The sequence below is a fragment of the Podarcis muralis genome, chromosome 3 (assembly GCF_964188315.1).
Source record: "Podarcis muralis chromosome 3, rPodMur119.hap1.1, whole genome shotgun sequence".
Classification (NCBI taxonomy): Eukaryota; Metazoa; Chordata; class Lepidosauria; order Squamata; family Lacertidae; genus Podarcis; species Podarcis muralis.
In genome coordinates this window covers 6,077,321-6,098,056 of record NC_135657.1, presented here as the reverse complement: position 1 = coordinate 6,098,056, position 20,736 = coordinate 6,077,321, and the positions used below count along the sequence as shown (strand labels likewise).

At 47.6% G+C, this 20,736-nt stretch overlaps 1 protein-coding gene across 1 annotated transcript in view; it reads left to right on the top strand.

Moving 5' to 3' along the window:
* Positions 1–1,982: 1,982 nt before the first annotated feature.
* Positions 1,983–20,736, top strand: part of FAM167A (family with sequence similarity 167 member A) — a 31,846-nt gene continuing 13,092 nt past the window's right edge. The window contains exons 1-2 of the mRNA XM_028725186.2: positions 1,983–2,341; positions 15,097–15,236. The gene's annotated coding sequence lies outside the window, so the exon portion shown is untranslated. The remainder of the gene's footprint in view (positions 2,342–15,096; positions 15,237–20,736) is intronic.

Genomic DNA, 20,736 nt, shown 5'->3' with positions numbered 1-20,736 from the left:
ACAGCCTGGGTTGAATAAATTCCCTGCGTGCAGCGTTGAGCGTCCTCTTTTCGCTGCGTGCATTGGATCACCCGCCCACCCTTCCTAATTTTAGGGTGTTTGTTGCGTTTGACCTTGCTATGCCTGTCATGGGGTCGTCTGCTTTTCGGGCAGGGGCCTGGTAGGAATTTTGTCCATTTGGCTGATTGGCTGGTGCCATTTGGTTTTTGCCTAAAAGGTACCCCTGCCCGTATGGGCCAGTCTTGCCAGACTCTAAGGTTGTGCGCCCATCTCACTCAAGAGGCTGGGGGCCAGCGCTGTCCGGAGACACTTCCGGGTCACGTGGCCAGCGTGACAAAGCTGCATCTGGCGAGCCAGCGCAGCACACAGAAACGCTGTTTACCTTCCCGCTGGTAAGCGGTCCCTATTTATCTACTTGCACCCGGGGGTGCTTTCGAACTGCTAGGTTGGCAGGCGCTGGGACCGAGCAACGGGAGCGCACCCCGCCGCGGGGATTCGAACCGCCGACCTTTCGATCGGCAAGCCCTAGGTGTTGAGGCTTTTACCCACAGCGCCACCCGCGTCCCTGGTTTTTGCCTACTGCATAGCAAATCATCACAACTTGTAAGGTTGCGGTTAGGCATTGGTTTTAGAAAAAAATTGGTTGGTGGAGGGGTATGGATTGGCTGTTCCTGCAGAAGAAGAAGAAGAGTTTGGATCTGATATCCCGCTTTATCACTACCCTAAGGAGTCTCAAAGCGGCTGACAATCTCCTTTTCCCTTCCTCCCCCGCAACAAACACTCTGTGAGGTGAGTGAGGCTAAGAGACTTCAGAGAAGTGTGACTGGCCCAAGGTCACCCAGCAGCTGCATGTGGAGGAGCGGGGAAGCGAACCCGGTTCAGCAGATTACGAGTCCACTGCTCTTAACCACTACACCACGCTGGCTCTCAAGGTTATTCCATTAAAGGAATCCAGGGGCTCACCATGCTTTTGTCTGAACCCCTGTCAAAGGGGATAGGGCGATGCAAGAGCCAATGGGAGCATTTGGGGAGAGGCGAGGGTCTGGTGCCCAGCTCCATCTACTCCCCATAAAATGTTTTCCCTTACTGACTTTGCAGCCTTGCGAATGTCAGTTCTGTCCCTGGGTGGGGACAGATAGTCGTAAGCAATGCCTAAGCAACCACTCACATTGTTTGTATTTTAATAAAGTTGTGGCCAAAATTATGCCAAAAAACCTTTGTCAGGGAACTGCCATCAGTGCCGGAGGGAGAGAGCGAGCTCCAGAGGGATCCCAGAGAGCGTCCTGGGATTGGGAGAGGCAGCCCATCTTCTGGGGAAGGGAATCAGCTCAGCTCCAGTGGAGAAGGGGGGCAGATGGGGGAATCTGAGAGGGAGTCACATGACTCCTTGCCGGGGACCAGTGGGGGGAGGAAGGGTCCTCCGCTGCCTACACCCTCCTTGCGCAGAAGGCTTCCGCGCAAGGAAAATAGGAGGAGACTGGGCGTCAAAGAACTTCTTTGCTGGAAGAAGTTTAAGAAATGCCCACTGACGGATTCTCCCAGCGATTGAGACAGCCACGGGTGAGTGGCTATCTGGACAGAAAAGGTTCACTTAGGCAACCCAGCCAGGTGTGGGCACCGGCTTACGCACGAGCAACCCCCTGAACCATTACAACCTTCAACAAAAATTATGGTGTGAAGTGTGAATTTATTTAGTGGTGGCTTGGAGACCTCAACATGCAAGTCCATCACATATGATAAAATTCTGTCAGGGATTCTTTAGCTGTGATCCCTGCATTGCAGGTTTGGACTAGAGAACCCTTGGGTGTCCCTTTCCAACACTATGACTATGGTTTTTGTCTAGGCACCTGGAACTCCCCTTGCAAGGAATCTGGAATGAAACCTGGCAGGTCTTAGGACCCAGCCTCACTTGTTAAAAAAAGAGAAAAAAAGAGAGGCATTCTTTTCTCTTTTGGGTCTCTTCAGGGTTATGTCTTAGTGGGAGGAAGAACCCCAGGCTGGCTGGCATGAATGAGAGACGGCGGACAGAAATACCGGCGTGAAAAGCCTCAAACTGGAATAGTACGGCGGTAGCTAGGCAACGGCCTTGACGCAACCACACACACACACACACACGGTGGGAGAGAAGTCCCTTTGAAAAAAAGATGCACACACATTTTTCAAAGCCAAGAGGGACACAACCAGTGACTTGGAGGTTTAGAGGAGGATTGGAAGCAACATCAGCGGCAGCACAGCTGAAGATATTCAAGTTAGAAAGCTGAGCAAGAGAGGCAGAGCAAAGCGTTGAAGTCTCACCACTGGAATATTAATGGGGGGTGCCCCTGACGCCATGCAAATTCTGGTAAGTTTAATATATTTTTAACCCTCCAGCTTCTCTGCCACCTTCCATCCCACCCACCACCTGAAAGGAGGCAGGGAATGATCGTTTCCTGAAGATGTTACCGGTACCTTATCAATGGTGTTCAAATTCTTGCACCCACACTTACCCCAGGGCTCTTACCAGCAGGTGGAGACTTTGACATATACGCATCTTGTTCCCCCGGGCAATTTCATCCTATATATGTGCATATATTTCTAAAAACCACAAAGGTTGCGACTGCAAGAGTGCAGCTTCGGCAGCCGGTTCCGCAGAAAGGAACACGCCCCTTCGTCCCCTAAAACCTGCTTAGAGGAATTAGGATAGATGTCTCTCTGCTTATCTTCTGATAAGGGAAGGCAGGCTTTATTTCTGAGCCTGTTGCTTGCTGGCTGTGAGAGCAGCCCCCCAACAGCACCCCTTCTGACCCCTCTCTCTCACACACACCCCGCCCAGAAGTCATGAGTGGTGCAGGTCCAGGACGAAATCTGGATAATGACACATTGGATATTGAGGGACCTCATGGAAGCGTGGTGTCAACGATAGAAGGACAATAGGACGCGAGGTTTCAAGTAAGAGCAGCCAAGCTGCCTTCCAGGTGTGGGGGGATGTGGAATGGGGACCAGCGCTTTGAATGAAGCAGCGTCCACAAATACGGCAGCAGTGAGCAGAAAAGGTGGTGAGATATTGTTCGAACCCATGTTGCACCTAGATGAATGTGATGGGTCCTGTGGTTTCTGTGGCTGGAGGGAACGAGGGCTGGGCAGATCTGCCCATTCCTGTCTCCCTCTGTTTTTCTTATTCTTCCTATCTTGAATCCAGTACTCCACATTTCCCCATGAATTTGCACGTAAGGAGAAAAATCTACTAGTCCTCATGAACATTCACCTGTATTTTAGTGCAAATTTCTCCGCCTGTAAACATTTCTGTGTGCATTTCCCCCCCCACCCTTATTTACATTTTTTTTTTGGAAAGCAATTTTCCCCAATTTAATGCATTTTCATATGCTGTTTTCACCTAAATGTGCCTTTCTATGCATGCTTCATCCCAGCGTATGCACATTCATGCCTGTTACTTGCCCAGCAAAATTCGCACAAGTGTGAATTTGAGAAGAGGACTCCGAATATTATTTCAAAAAGTGTGAATTTTGTAGGTTCACCTTTGGATGAGAACTGGATCGAATTTCTTCCCTCAGAGCCTGTGATTTTCATATGATTGCAGTCTCAGCTCCCCACCCCTGTCTCTTATTTATCTTCGAAAGCCTTACTGAAAAGGTTCACGTTCCACACCCTTTGCAGTTCTCGTTGATGAAATGGGTGGGTTCTCCCTCCCTCTCTCCTTTTGTCTGGTGTTCTGCATCCTCTTTTTGAAAACGCGAAAGAAAAGCAATCGAAAGGTGGGCTCTCTTCCACAGCTAGTGACAGGTTTTGATCTCAGCCCTTGGGGGAAGATGCTCAGGAGGTCTGCTTGGCATGCAGAAGGTCTCAGGTTCAACCTTTGGTAGGGAACATCTCCTGCCTTAGACCCCGGAAAGTCACTGCTCAAATGAACCAGTGGTCTGAGTTGGTATATAAGACACCTTCCTAAGTTCCTAACTCCTAAGGATCTGAGATTGGAAAGACTGCTTTAGAAGCCCAAAATGAAAGTAAGGAAGGTTGTTGCTCTTGTTGTTTGCTATCAAATGGGGTGGGTCCATTTTTAGCACAGTTTGCAAATACAGTGGTACCTTGGGTTACATACGCTTCAGGTTACATATGCTTTAGGTTACAGACTCCACTAACCCAGAAATATTACCTCGGGTTAAGAACTTGGCTTCAGGATGAGAACAGAAATCGTGCAGCGGCAGCAGGAGGCCCCATTAGCTAAAGTGGTGCTTCAGGTTAAGAACAGTTTCAGGTTAAGAATAGAAACGAATTAAGTGCTTAACCCGAGGTACCACTGTATGCACAAAAGGATCCTTTTCTGTGTTCAAAAACGTACCCACCTAAAAAGGCAGTATGCCACAAATAATGATGATGATGATGATAATGATGATGATAATAATATGATGATAATAATAATAATAATAATAATAATAATAATAATAATAATAATAATAATTTATTTATACCACGCCCATCTGGCTGGGCTTTCCCAGCCACTCTGGGAGGCTTCCAACAAAATATTAAAATACCGTAATACATCAAACATTAAAAGCTTCCCTAAACAGGGCTGCCTTCAGATGTCTTCTAAAAGTCTGGTAGTTGTTCTTCTCTTTGACATCTGGTGGGAGGGGGTTCCACAGGGTGGGTGCCACTACCGAGAAGACTCTCTACCTGGTTCCCTTGGAGCTGGACCTCAGTGTCTGGGTAGAATGATGGGGGTGGAGATGCTCCTTCAGGTATACTGGACCAAGGCCATTAGGGCTTCAAAGGTCAGCACCAACACTTTGAATTGTGCTTGGAAACATACTGGGAGCCACTGTAGGTCTTTCAAGACTGGTGTTATGTGGTTTCGGCGGCCGCTCCCAGTCACCAGTTTAGCTGCGGAATTCTGGATTAGTTGTAGTTTCTGAGTCACCTTCAAAGGTAGCCCCACATAGAGTGCATTGCAGTAGTCCAAGCGGGAGATAACCAGAGTATGCACCACTCTGGCGAGACAGTCGATGGGTAGATAGGGTCTCAGCCTGCGTACCAGATGGAGCTGGTACACAGCTGCCCTGGACACGGATTTAACCTGTGCCTCCATGGACAGCTGTGAGTCCAAAATGACTCCCAGGCTGCACACCTGCTCCTTCAGGGGCACAGTTACCCCATTCAGGACCAGGGAGTCCTCCACACCTGCCTGCCTCTTGTCCCCCCAAAACAGTACTTCTGTCTTGTCAAGATTCAACCTCAATCTGTTAGCCACCGTCCATCCTCCAACCAACCGCCTCCAGACACTCATACAGGCCCTTCACCGCCTTCACTGGTTCTGATTTGAAAGAGAGGTAGAGCTCGGTATCATCTGCATATTGATGGACTCCCAGCCCAAACCCCCTGATGATCTCTCCCAGCGGCTGCATGTAGATGTTGAAAAGCAAGGCGAAGGAACTTCGATTATTATAATTCAACCAAGGAGTTCATCATTCTCTACTCCCCTATTTTGTCCACAACAACCCTGCAAGGTGGGATAGGTTGAAAGACAGTCTAGTCCCAAGGTCACCCAGTGAGCTTCATGACTGCGGTAGGATTTGAACCCAAGTCTCCCCAATCCTTGTCCAGCACTCTGACCAGTACATCGCACATGCCTAGAAATGCTGGATTTCTTGAGTTAAAATTCTGGCAATCTTAGCACCATGTGACAACACCCCCACCACCACCAAGGGTCAAGCAAACAGACCCTGGGAGAGATTTCCCCAAGGGCATAATGCTCTGATATAATATGAATCTCCCATTTATTATTCATTGGCTTTGCTCCTATATTTGTTTACCCATCTGCAGGCTCACGTCCATGCATCCATTTAAATGAGCAGGATGTTACTTTTTTTTTTTTTTTTTGCAATGCACAGCTTTGGGAAGGTGGAAAAATGCTGTTCTGCAATTTCTCAACCTCCTTCTGCAAAAGCACTAGAAAATTGCATCCTGTTGTCAGCAAACGCTAAGGACTCTCAGCAGGGCTGGAATGAATTTGTTCCTGTGAATTTTCTTATCCTTTTTTTTTACATCAAATATTTAGCGGCGTGATAGAAAATCGAAATGATGGCCTCATGCTGATGATTAGTGGAATTCCAAGTTGTTGGAATTTTTTTTTTAAAAAAAAGTGGGATCTGGGGCCTTGATCAATCCTTGGCCCTTGGCATAGGTCTGATACGGATGACAGTCTACTGCAGGCTTCCTCAACCTTGGCCCTCCAGATGTTTTTGGCCTACAACTCCCATGATCCCTAGCTAGCAGGACCAGTGGCCAGGGATGATGGGAATTGTAGTCCCAAAACATCTGGAGGGTCTACTGAATGGTCTACTGAATGGTCACTTAGCACTGTGTGCATGCAGAACTGGAACCAGGGGTGGCTAGTCCGTGCCCCGCAGGCCATTTTTGCCCAGCGGTGGAGCAAGCTGATTGGGCGACTGGGGCAGCGCGCATGCCCTGCGCTCAGGGGTGGGGCCAGCTGCCTGCAGGGGTGGGGCGAGCCGGGAAGGACATACCGTGGGGTCTCTGAGGAGTCTGCCTGCCTCCTCCCACTCAGCCGCCCTACAGCTGGGGGGCAGGCAGCGGGCGGACTGTTTGGGCAGCGCGAAGCCTGCGGACACCCAAGCCACCACGTCTGTGATGGCCTGAGACTCGGGCTCGGACTCAGAGCCAGAGGAGTCCACACCAGATCCTTTGCCTCAGGCAGCAGCTGAACCTAGTCTGGGGCCTGATTCTGAAGAGCCCCAGTCTGCACAGGTTCCCCTGCAACAAGCACCAGCTGGGCCAAGTCAGGGGCCTGAGCCTGCTTTGGCTCCAGATGCGGGGATGACCTCGTTGCCTTCAGCTGGGCCATCACTTACAGCTGCTCCACTACCGGTTGGGTCAGGGGAGGCTGAGGCGCCCTCTGGGTCTAGTCACCCACCGGCATCTCCCGAGCTGCAAAGACTCAGGTCTGAGAGAAGGAGAGACCTGAGTACTTCTGGCGAGACAGGGAGGTGAGTCACCGGGGGATCAGGATCGGCCATTACCCCGACAGAGATAAAAGGCTGCTGGACCCCGTCCCAGGTTGCAGGAGCAATGTTGCTGTTTGCCAGAACCTGCCTGTGATCCTGTGCCTGACCTTGCCTGCTTTCCTGCCTGGTTTCCTGCCTTGGCCCTGTCGGACTGTCTCCTCGGGGAACCCTTGGATTCGGGACCGGACCTGGACCGCGTTGCTTGGGTTACCCCCGGGCCCAGCACAGTGTCTCTCCCAGGAGAGTTGTGTGGCTTGGGCGCACTGCAGGCCCAGTGGTGAGTGCCATCCTGCATTTTGTCACCCCCCCTCAGTGGTGACACCTGTGTCGGACCGCCCCCTTCACCCCCTTCCTCCGCCCCTGTTTCTACCCCCAAAAAACGTTTTAGGGCCTAAATCGGGTTGGGCACCTTTGGCCCTCCAGAGCTGTTGCTAAACCACAACTCCCATCAGCCATTCCATTTGTCTATTTCCCTCCTCCAAATGTAGGCAAGTATTTGGGAGTGGGATTGCCCATGCATCACACGTCCCCTGAAGCAAAAAAATTAAAATCTCTTTTCAAACTGGCACCCAGTTTTCTTCCACACAGCCTAACAACCCCTTGCTTGTTTTCCCCCTTGCCACTGAAGGACAGGAAAGAAAGTGTGGCTGTGGAAGATGTTTTTATTCTTTTCTTTTTTGAAGAGCCTCGCTGCTCACCCGTGGCTTCAAAGCTTGCTGGCCATCTCTTCGCTGATCACTATGGCAACGTTTATCAATGCAAAGTTGCCACTGAGAAAGTGCTGAAGCTTGATGTAGGAGACCCACTGCCTCCCAGGTGTGGCTCCTGTCAATAAAACAAAATAAAATAAAAATTTCTCCTTTTTGTTTTGTTTTTTTAAACCCATGAACAGAAGGGAGAAAGCCTAAATGGCCTCAGTCCTGTATATCTGAAGAAGCATCTCCACCCCCATCGTTGTGCCTGGACACTGAGGTCCAGCTCCGAGGGCCTTCTGGTGGTTCCCTCATTGTGTGAAGTGAGGTTACAGGGAACCAGACAGAGGGCCTTCTCGGTAGTGGCGCCCGCCCTGTGGAACGCCCTCCCATCAGATATCAAAGAGATAAACAACTACCTGACATTTAGAAGGCATCTGAAGGCAGCCCTGTTCAGGGAAGTTTTTAATGTGCGACATTTTTATGTATATTAAATCCCAGATGGGCAGGGTACAAATAATATCTTCTTCTTCTTCTTACAGTCAAACCTTGGGTTGAATGTGCTTCGGGTTGAGCGCGTTTGAGTTGTGCTCCGTGGCAACCCGGAAGTAACGGAGTGCGTTACTTCTGGGTTTCGCCTCTTGCACATGCGCAGATGCTCAAAATGACATCGCACGCATGTGCGGAAGCGGCAAAACGTGACCCGTGCACATGCAGATGCACCGTCACAGCTTACATTGCATTCAGGATATGAACGGGGCTCCGGAACGGATCCCGTTCGCATCCCAAAGTACCACTGTATTATTATTCCCCAGGCTGAGAGTGCACTAAATATAGTACATTTCCAAAAGGAATCAATGTTGTTTGGAGACATGGTCTCTAAGTCATTCATAGGAAGCTGCCATCTAACAGCACAGGCTATTTTAGGATAAACACTTGCCAAAAGTATGCCTCACTCTCACACATGAAAGGATTATTTGCATCTGCATAGATGCACACATAGAAATAATTACTGTAATTGAAACTGAAATTATAGTCAACAAAAAGGCAAAAAAAAACAACAACAAAAAAAGAAGCTAATGCGATTCAACAAATGCATCAACAAGAGTCTAGTTGTCCAGGTCAGGGGAAGTGATAGTTCTACCCCATTCTGCCTTGGTCAGACCACACCTGGAGTCATGGACCCAGTTCTGGTTCCACAGTTTAAGAAGGATATTGACAAGCTGGACCATGTGCAGAAGGGCAACCAAAATGATCAAAGGTTTGGAAACCAAGCTTTATGAGGAACAGTTAAGGGATTTGGTTACAGGTAGGTAGCCGTGTCGGTCTGCCGTAGTTGAAACAAAATAAAAAAAATCCTTCCAGTAGCACCTTAGAGACCAACTAAGTTTGTTATTGGTATGAGCTTTCGTGTGCACGCACACTTCTTCACTATATATAAGGGTCTGGTGACTTCTGTTTCAGTGTATCTGAAGAAGTGTGCCTGCACCCGAAAGCTCATACCAATAACAAACTTAGCTGGTCTCTAAGGTGCTACTGGAAGGATTTTTTTTAGTTAAGGGATTTGGGTATGTTTAGCCTGAAGAAGAGGAGACTGAGAGGCGATATGATAGCCATCTTCAAATATCGTCACTTTGAAGATTGAGCAAGCTCATAGAATAATAGAATCTTAATGTTGGAAGGGACCCAGGGGGCAGTAGATTTGTAGAGCTGGGAGGGAACCCAAGGGACATGCTTAGTCGAATTTCCCGAAATGCAGGATTCACAGCTAAAGCATCTCTGACAGATGACCACCCAACCTCTGTTTGGAAACCTCCATGGAAGAAGAGCCCACCAACTTCTGAAGTGGTCCGTTCCACTGCTGAACTGCTCTCACCATCAGAAAGTTCTTCCTAATGTGCGGTCAGAATCTCATTTCTATGTGGCAGCCCTTCAGATATTTGAAGATGGATATTATTATTATTATTATTATTATTATTATTATTATTATTATTTATTATTTATACCCCGCCCATCTGGCTGGGCCTCCCCAGCCACTCTGGGCGGCTTCCATAAAAACCACAAATACAGTAAAATATCACACGTTAAAAACTTCCCTGAACAGGGCTGCCTTAAGATGTCTTCTGAATGTCAGGTAGTTGTTTATCGCTTTGACATCTGCTGGAAGGGCGTTCCACAGGGCGGGCGCCACTACCGAGAAGGCCCTCTGCCTGGTTCCCTGTAGCTTTGCTTCTCGCAATGAGGGAACCGCCAGAAGGCCCTCGGCGCTGGACCTCAGCATCCGGGCAGAATGATGGGGGTGGAGACGCTCCTTCAGGTATACTGGACCGAGGCCGTTTAGGGCTTTAAAGGTCAGCACCAACACTTTGAATTGTGCTCGGAAACGTACTGGGAGCCAATGTAGGTCCTTCAAGACCGGTGTTATATGGTCTCGGCAGCCGCCCCCAGTCACCAGTCTAGCTGCCGCATTCTGGATTAGTTGTAGTTTCCGAGTCACCTTCAAAGGTAGCCCCACGTAGAGTGCATTGCAGTAGTCCAAGCGGGAGATAACCAGAGCATGTACCACTCTGGTGAGACAGTCTGCAGGCAGATAGGGTCTCAGCCTACGTTCCAGATGGAGCTGGTAAACAGCTGCCCTGGACACAGAATTGACCTGTGCCTCCATGGACAGCTGTGAGTCCAGAATGACTCCCAGGCTGCGCACCTGGTCCTTCAGGGGCACAGTTACCCCATTCAGGACCAGGGAATCCTCCACACCTGCCCGCCTCCTGTCCCCCAAAAACAGTACTTCTGTCTTGTCAGGATTCAACCTCAATCTGTTCATATCATATCACCTCTCAGTCTTCTCATGCCCAGTTTATTCAACTGTTGTCTCCAGCCTCTTGGTCACCCTCCTCTCAACTCGTTGCAGCTTGTCAATATCCTTCTTCATGATGGTTTTCAAGGGGGCCGCAGCATGCGAGAGGGGTATAATTCTCCCTGCCCAGGTCCTAACAAGAATAGCACCATTCCTTCTGGCAAGATGAAACACTTCTGCTGGTGGGACATTCAATATAGCACAATGTGGAATTCCTATTTGTGGGTACGTGTGCTATTGGTTTTAAGGTGGGTGTCGCTGTGGGTTAAACCACAGAGCCTAGGACTTGCCAATCAGAAGATTGGCGGTTTGAATCCCCACGACAGGATGAGTTCCTGTGGCTCGGTCCCTGCTCCTGCCAACCTAGCAGTTCAAAAGCACGTCAAAGTGCAAGTAGATAAATAGGTACCGCTCCCGGGGGGAAGGTAAACAGCATTTCTGTGCGCTGCTCTGGTTTGCCAGAAGTCATGGTGGCTACATGGCCCGGAAGCTGTATGCCGGCTCCCTCGGCCAATAAAGCGAGATGAGCACCGCAACCCCAGAGTCAGTCATGACTGGACCTAATGGTCAGGGGTCCCTTTACCTTTACCTTAATCTTATTGGTTTACCTTTTATGGGCTTTTATGGGCCATAGCTCAGTGGCAGATCACATGCTGTCCATGCAGCATCTATCTCTGACATCTCCAGGTCAGACCGAAAAAGTCAACTTCCTGTGTTATTGTAAACTTCATGAATGGATCGAGAGATAGATAGTCTGACCCTTACTCAGCATGGGCACACTTTGAACCAATGCTGCTTTGCCAATACACTAGTGGCCAAAATTGTGGAAGCCTTTAGGAAAAAGTGTATTTCCGAGGTTTGATGGCTCAAAACACCTGATTGGCTCTCTAAACGCTCATGCTCATTGGCTACATTCAAATAGAGGAAAGCTACTGCATATCAACCTAAGCAAGTCGTGCTTCCTTTTTCTGGTTATTTGGCTATAACTTTTGATAGAATACAGATAATTGAACAACCTTTGTTGCATTACATTTTTCATTAAATGATCTTTCCATTGATATATAATTTTATGGTTTTATTCCAAAGAAAAGTGGTGTTATGAGCCATCAAACCTCAGAAATACACTTTCCCCCAAAAGGTTTACACAATTTCAATTTTGGCTACTGGTGTAATATGGGGCACTTGGGTCGTGTGAATGAGGTTGTTGTTAGGATTCATTCCCCGTGTTGCAGTCATGGGATTGTTTTTATCACATGACGGTGTATGTTTTCATTCCACATTGTGGGAAGTGACGGAGGCAGGATGTTTTTATTACTGTGTTTCTGTGATGTAGGACATTTGTCCTCTGTTCTTTCTCTTTGCTGTCTGATGCTGAAGAGGAAGGAGCTGAGTTACCATGCTCCGAGTGTGTATATGTAAATAAACGTATAGCCAAAACCTGTGCTACTGAGTCTGAACGCTGACTGCCTATACTCTGCAGATCCTGAAGTGTGCTGATGCCTCTTGGTATCAGTCACTGTGATGTTCGGGCTGGAGAAAGCTTTTGAATCTCCCAAATGAACAACAAGGAGGGCATGTGTCTCTGCCAGACTCCTACTCATGTGTAGGACCTCCTGACAGTTGTTGCTCTGAACACCCAAACTGCATCTCTCCCCATTTACTGTCAAAGTCTGTTGCTTTCTGGGGTGTGCAGGGTCTTATAGATTAAATGTCCCTCCCTTCACATACTGACATGCTCCGCACAGGTGCAATGGATGTTTTCCAACTCTCTGAGGGTAATGAGCCATGCCTCCCCTTGGGCTAAAGTCGCCTCATCTTACTCCAAAGAACTGGGAGGAATGCAAAGATCATGCTTGGCTTTGGTTCTGGAACTCCATCCAAAGCCTCTAAGAAGGGGTTGAATTTCTCTAGGGTACAGAAGGACCTTGTCAAGAAAGGGCTTAGAACTTCTTCTTATCTGGTCAGGGAAGATCCTGAAATCTGCCAGCTTTGTGGCTGGAATCTTTTCATAACAGCTTGCATTATGCCGCCCTTATCTGGGTTTCTGATCTGCACCTGATGCAGCCACTCCTTGCAAACGCCCGTAACATTCTCTTTCTTTTTCTTTTCTTAAAATGCTTCCTGGTTATGAGTAGGGCTGCTTGTGACTTTTTGAAAAGTTGGGTGGAGATATGTGAACTATGTAACGGGAGCTCCTTCAAGCTGCAAAGGAATGCTAATTGCTTAAGTATATACTTAAATACCTCTCCACTGTAATAATGCAAACACCGTCCACTTACGCACTTTGAGGTACTTGATTAAAGAATGAGTTTGCGGCATCAGAATGTTCTAGCAAAGCCGTTAGTTTTCTACAGAGGTAGGCAGGGGGGGTTATCTCTGTTGGGATTCCTGTTCCATGTTTGTAGTCATGAGATTGCTGTCTATCACATGACGGTGTATGTTTTCATTTCACAGTGTGGGAAGAAGAAGGACACAGGATGTTTTGTACTACTATGTTCCGGAAAGTGGGACTGTTGTCCTTTGTTTCTTTCTCTTTGCTGTCTGATGAGAAAGAGGAAGGAGCTAAGGCAGAATGCTCCGAGTGTATTAGATGTAAATAAAGTAGATTAGCCAAAATGCTGTGCTACTGAGGTCTGTTACACAAACTGTGAATACTCTGCGGATCCCTAAGCATGCTTATCCTTCTTGGTATCAGTCGCTGTGATGTTCGGGCTGAAGAAAGCTTTTGAAGCTTCCGAACGATCGACCATGAGGGAGAGAACATGCCAGTCGGGCATGTGTCTCTGCCAGGGTCCTACATGAGAGTAGGATGCTCCTAACAATCTCTGTGTTGTGCAAACAATGAAGATCCCACAACCCAATTCCGCAAGGTTGAAGGTGACTCTGCTACCTCTTGCAAACATCTCCTCCATCACAGGAATCATAAAATTGGAGAGTTGGAAGGGATTGTGAGGCTCGTCTAGTCCAGCCCCCTTCGATGCAGGAATAAGCAGCTGTCTCATATGGCGATTGATCCTGCAACCTTGCCATTATCAACACCATGCTCTAACCAGCTGAGCTAGGAGGGGAGAGTGCTCTTGTGCTCTTGAGTGCTTATGTGATCTGCTGGGGCACAAGGGCAATTGGTGGTCCTTCATTGCTCCAGCAAGTGAAAGAGGTGATAGCAAGGCTTTCACGTTTGCTCGTGACCTTTTACTGTAGCCGTAAAGAGAGTCAGAGAATGAGAAATATAACCAAGCAGAGGCCAGATTCATCTCCTTTTTTAATGAGGTTCCTGCTTCACAATAGCTGTTTTGAAGGCAGCAGGTCTTTGCAAGACTGTTTTTCTAATTAAAAGCCATTTCGGTCAGCCGATGACCTTTCATTAAAGTTCAATGTCTTCCACAACCTATGCAACGAGAAGCAAGCACCACTGAGGTCAAGGAAGCTTACTCACAGGAAACAATGCACGGGAGTTAGGATTGCTGTCATGTTGATCCTAATCAATTGGCTATCATGTTATTTACTTCTGCTCTTTTGGGGAAGATGTTGGTGTTAGACACACACATTAAATGTATCCCCATTGAGTCCGAGACGTCAAGCCAACTGCTCTGATCATCAGCACTTGAAAAGCACTGTGCCTTTGTCCATGCTGGTTGATTCCAAATGGTGTGGGCCAAATCAGGTCACTTGATGCCATTGGGATGTCAGGTGATTGACAGGTAGGCAGCCTCACCTGGGTAGATCATCTCCTAGAGAACCCCAAGACGTTTCTTGGTGGGGACACCGGCATGCAATTCCTTCACCACACTCCCAAATCGAGATTGACCCTTCCACAGCAAAGCATATATGGGTGGTGAAGGTAAAGGTAAAGCGACCCCTGACAGTTAAGTCCAGACACAAACGACTCTGGGGTTGGGGCGCTCATCTTGTTTTACAGGCTGAGGGAGCCAGCGTTTGTCCGCTCCGCAGACATTTTTTCTGGGTCATGTGGCCAGCATGACTAAGCCGCTTCTGGAGCAACGGAACACTGACCCCAGAGCAGCGCACGGAAACACCGTTTACCTTCCCACTTGAGCGGTACCTATTAATCTACTTGCATATTTGGCATGCTTTTGAACTGCTAGGTTGGTAGGAGCTGGGACCGAGCAAAGGGAGCTCACCCCGTCGCTGGGATTCGAACCACTGACCTTTTGATCGGCAAGCCCAAGGCTCAGATGTTTAGACCACAGCATCACCCACATCCTTATATGGGTGGTAGTGTGGTTCAAATGGTAAACTGCCTCACCAGGAATCCAGTGTTGCTCTGAGACATTTTCTGTTGTAAGTGACAAATAAATGCAAATAATAACAATCATTATTATTTGTATTAAAATAAAAATACATTGTGATGTTGACTCACTTGTGAGAATCAGCCCTGGGACTTTTCAAAGTTAAGCGCTCTCTCTCTCCCCCCCCCTCTCTTTCTTTCTCTCTCTGTAAATTTCCAGGCTGACATATTTCTTCCTGGTGGCTTTAATTGATTGCTCAATATATTTTTATCACACAGATGGCAGTTAACCTCTCCTCTGGCTGGAGGGACTTTCAAGGCTGACTGCAGTCCTCCTGGATACATGAACGCTCTTTCCTCGAAGAGAATCTCGCCGATTTGCCTCCAAACGTTGCGAGGAAAAGGCAAGCTGGAGACAGGTAAGTCCCGTTCACCTCAGCTTCAGCTTATGAATTATGGTGGAGGGAGGGAGAGAGGAAAACGAATTCCCTGCATGAAGAGCCAGTTGCATTTATGGCCCTTGCTAAACTGCTCCCCTTGATTAAGAAGATCTCCCTCTAGATAGATTCACAGTAACCATGGTGATGGGCCTCCCTAAGTCAAAGGTCATTTGTGCAGCCATCATTTTGGACAGGGGAAGCCGATGTCTGAGAAGGAAGTAAATAAACCCAAAGCGCTGCTAAAAATAAAAGTGGCTGGGCTTTGTAGTCTTCCCTGTTTACAGACGTTGCAGACGTTAGAACATCAAAGATGGAACAGACCAAAGTCTCTTCTAGTCCAGCCTTCTGTTCACCAGCCAGATTGAAAACAATCCAAGGAACAACATCTGCACTGAATGCAGAAAATCCCAGGTTTAAGTCCCGGCATTTCCAGGTATGCTCTGCTTCCACGATTGGAGGCATCAACCTTGCATGTTTAGACCTTTAAGGTAAAGGTAAAGGGACCCCTGACCATTAGGTCCAGTCGTGACTGACTCTGGGGTTGCAGTGCTCACCTCGCTTTATTGGCTGAGGGAGCCGGCGTACAGCTTCTGGGTCATGTGGCCAGCAGGACTAAGCCGCTTCTGGCAAACCAGAGCAGTGCACAGAAACGCCGTTTACCTTCCAGCCGGAGCGGTACCTATTTATCTACTTGCACTTTGATGTGCTTTCGAACTGCTAGGTTGGCAGGAGCAGGGACTGAGCAACAGGAGCTCACCCCGTCGCGGGGATTCAAACTGCCAACCTTCTGATTGGCAAGTCCTAAGCTCTGTCGTTTAACCCACAGCACCACCCTCCCCCTTAATAAATTCAGACAAGTCTCAAATTTTGGTTTGTTTTTTGGCAGAATTTAGGCCACAACTTTATTGATTACAGAAAGTGAATGGTTGCATAGGCTCTGGTACGACTAGCTCCCTGCCATGCAGGTAGCGCTGACCCAGGGTTCTAGCATAGGTCAGCCAAGGGTGAACACCTGGATAAGCGGAAAGCCGGGCACAGGCTATCTCTGCCACCCAAATGTCCCCCTGGACTCAGCCACGGGCACAACCCCCTCTCAGGGGTTGACCAAACCATCGAGTCCCTGGATTCCTTTAATGGAATACCCTTCACATAGGGATGGCAAGAGCGTTCTCCCATCCCTATCACCTGAACCAGAGCCTATCCGCAACCTTACAAGTTGTGACGATTTGCTACGTGGCAGGAGAAACCCAAATGGCAACAGCCAATCAGCCAAGTGGGGAAAATTCCTGCTGTGCCCCTGTCCCAACGGCAGACGACACACGACGGCATAGCAATGTCAAGCGCAACAATGATCTGTTTAGCTTGAGTCCCATTGACCTGATTGAACCCTGCATCAAGGGACCTACCAATTGGGTGTTGTGGCTATCCAAACGTACCCACCCACAGCACAGGGTTAGGTTGCCAGGTCTCACCACAACACGTGCCCTCTTTAAAGGAGGACCCGATTTCTGAAAACCAGTAGCTGGAACCCATGGGAGGCAAGAGTGTTGCTCTTGTGACAGGGTCCTGCTTGGAGTTTCGCCACAGGAATCTGTTTTTCTTCTTCTGCCTATTGTAGCAGCTGCATTCACTGTGCTAGACGCTGTGTGGTTTTAAATTGCTTGCCCATAGCTTCTTTTATTTCTTCTTTTGTCATTATACGCATCTTTATGCACACTTGATTAGTTGCATTTATATCCCATTTTTTTCTCCAAGGCAAACATTCTTCTCCCATTCCCCATTCCCCACAACCACCCTGTGAGGTAGGTTAGACTGAGAGGCTATGACTGGCCCAAGGTCACCCAGTAACCTTGATGGCCAAGCGAGGATTGGAACCCTGGTCTCCCAGGTGCTAGTCTGACTCTCTAACCACTGCACCACACTGTCTCTCTTGAGCCCAATGTGTACATTTTTGTCCCCATTACCTGCCTGAAAAACTGCTTTGAAAATTCAGATGGGTTTTGAAGGATGGAAGTGTTTTGGTTTGCAATGGCCTTATCATCACCTCTCTCCTTTAGATGACTTGTGTTTATTAAGAAAAGAGTCTCAAATTATCTACCCGTATTATCTGCCTACTCTCCAAAAAATAAAACAAATGGCCAATTAACAGGCACAAGGGAGCCAGAGATTCACTTTCTTCTCTCTCTCTCTCTGTGAATACCTTTTATCAACATCCCATTTAGAGCATCTGCCCCCAGAACAATGGCGACGTTGAGGAGAAAGTAGACCTGTGTTCCCTATAAAGATTTGTTTTTCAATAGAATTCTTTCTGTGAAAAGATTCCCCCAGAATAATTACAGATTTGGTGTCGGAATTATATGAATTCCCAGCAAGCGTTCAGCAGGCCGGACAATTACCCAATAGCTCAAATTACATTTTAATGCGTTTGCACGAGGTCGTTCCAAGAGTTCATTTCTGGCCACGTTCCCAGGTGGACAAAAAGTTGGTTTTGCTTTACATCGCACCCTTAGAAGAAGAAGCCTGAACTGTTTCTGAATCCAGCACCAGATCTAATTGTGTCATTTTGGAGAAAGTCACATTCCTATTTCTCTCTTTCCCGTTCAGATAAATTTGGGGCAGAGGGGAAGGCAATACTGTTTTTGTTTTTGTTGATATATATGGTAAAGGTGAGATTCAAATCCAGCTCTCTTTATTTATTTATTTATTTATTTATATTATTTACAGCTTTTAAAGCCTGCTCTCTGCTGAATAGTTTCAATCCCAGAGCAGGGAATCAAGTGATAAAAACAAAGCAATGCACAAAATTAGCAAAATAATATGAATAAGCCGAATAAACAAGTTATAGATGGGTAGCCGTGTTGGTCTGCCATAGTCAAAACAAAAAAAATTCCTTCCAGTAGCACCTTAAAGACCAACTAAGTTAGTTCTAGGTATGAGCTTTCGTGTGCATGCACACTTGTATCTTGTGTGTATCTGAAGAAGTGTGCATGCACACGAAAGCTCATACCTAGAACTAACTTAGTTGGTCTTTAAGGTGCTACTGGAAGGAATTTTTTTTGTTCCGAATAAACAAGAAATTAACAATTCTGCCTTAAGGTAAGCAAGCAGAACAACAGTGACAAAAAATAAGAATACCAGCTTAATACCAAATACCTGGGTAAACACACACACACACACACGATATTGAGATATTAATTCACACTTTCTAAAATGACGCACTTACTGAAACATAGCTATCCTTCAAAGCCAGCACTACTCTGAATATTGCAATGCAGTTCTCCAGCAAAGCAACACACATTCTAGGATGAAACATGCATAAAGGTAAAAGTAAAGGGACCCCTGACCATTAGGTCCAGTCACGGATGACTCTGGGGTTGCAGGGCTCATCTTGCTTTATTGACCGAGGGAGCTGGTGTACAGCTTCCAGGTCATGTGGCCAGCATGACTAAGCTGCTTCTGGCGAACCAGAGCAGCACAAGGAAACGCTGTTTACCTTCCTGCCGGAGCGGTACCTATTTATCTACTTGCACTGGTGTGCTTTCGAACTGCTAGGTTGGCAGGAGCAGGGACAGAGCATTGGGAGCTCACCCCATCGCGGGGATTCGAACCACCGACCTTATGATTGGCAAGTCCTAGGCTCTGTGGTTTAACCCACAGAGCCACAGATCGTCCCTGAAACGTGCATAAAAAGGCATATATTTGTGATCAGAGATAGATGACACAATCGAGGGTCATAGCAACGGTTCCCGCCCCATCTCTCACGTGGGGCAGCCAACCCACTTGGTGTGCCAACAGACTGCCTGTGGCTTCTGAGCAGCTGAACACCTTTCTCTGCCACCCCACCCTGGAGTGGCATGAATCATAGCCCACAAGCATCCAGAGGAGGAAACGCGAAGCAAATTGTCCACAGAAGCAATACAGCAACAATTACTGGACCTAACACAAAAGAAAAAGAGGGTGGCCAGAAGCCGTGGCTGGTTTTCCTCTTCCGTTCCCAGTCCTGAGGATCCTCATAGGCCTCAATGTTGATAAGGCTGCTCAGGAGGAATGAGGAGGTGGATCTGCTGGGCCTCCCCTTCTCTCTTCTCCTAACCAGCTGATTTATGTTCTCTGTTCAGCCTGCTTCTCGAACATATCCTCCAACATTTCTCCGATGAAAATAGGGGTGTCCTATTTAATGATGATGATGATGATGATACCTTTATTGTCAATGTACAACCCTGCAATGAAATTAACTGAGCCTCCCCCCACAACACTCAATCTCATTGCACCTTGTGTGCTTGTCGCACAACACACCAACCCCAAAAGTCAGTTGCACTATATTATTTTTCATTCAGCAGCCTAACAGCCCATGGATAGAGACTGTTTTTTAGCCTGTTGGTATGGCTGATTATGAGGGACATGGGTGGAGCTGTGGGTTAAATCACAGAGCCTAGGACTTGCCGATCAGAAGGTTGGCGGTTCGAATCCCCGTGACAGGGTGAGCTCCCGTTGCTTGGTCCCTGCTCCTGCCAACCTAGCAGTTCAAAAGCACGTCAAAGCGCAAGTAGATAAATAGGTACCGCTCTGGCGGGAAGGTAAACGGTGTTTCCGTGCACTGCTCTGGTTTGCCAGAAGTGGCTTAGTCATGCTGGTCACATGACCTGGAAGCTGTACGCCAGCTCCTTCGGCCAATAAAGCGAGATGAGTGCCGCAACCCCAGAGTTGGCCATGACTGGACCTAATGGTCAGGGGTCCCTTTACCTTTACCTTTACGACTGATTATACTTCTATATCTCCTGCCCAAGGGTAGAAGATTAAAGAGGTGCTGGCCGGGATGTGAATCATCCCTGAGAATTTTTCTCGCTCTCCTAAGGCAACGATCCCTTGCGATGCCATCTAGCAGGCTCAGGGGACAGCCCATGATATCATGTGCTGTGTTCACCACCCTCTGTAAAGACTTTCTGGCCATGGCTGTCAAGCCAATGTACCACACTGTGGTACAATATGAGAGGACACTTTCTGTTGTGGACCGGTAGAAGGAGAGCATCAATTGTTGTTTAACATTGTTCTTTCGCAAGACCCTGATGATGATAAGTATACCTCACCCATCTGACTGCGATGCCCCAGCCACACTGGGCAGCTTCCAACATATATAAAAACTTAATGAAACATTAAAAAAACTTCAGATGGCTTGGGGATCGGATGAAAATAGGAATGTCCTTCCAACATTTCTCCAATGAAAATAGGGACACCCTATTCAATACCCTACAACAGTTCTCCATTGAAAATAGAGATGTCTCCTCCAACATTTCCCTGATGAAAATAGGGACTTCCTACCATACCCTCCAACATTTCCCCATTACTAATAATAATAATTTTTTATTTGTATCCTGCCCTCCCAGGCCAAAGCCAGGCTCAGAGTGGCGAACAACAAGTAAGAATAGCAATTAATTAAAATACATTCTAAAATCAATTCAGAATCAAATTAATGCAGAGA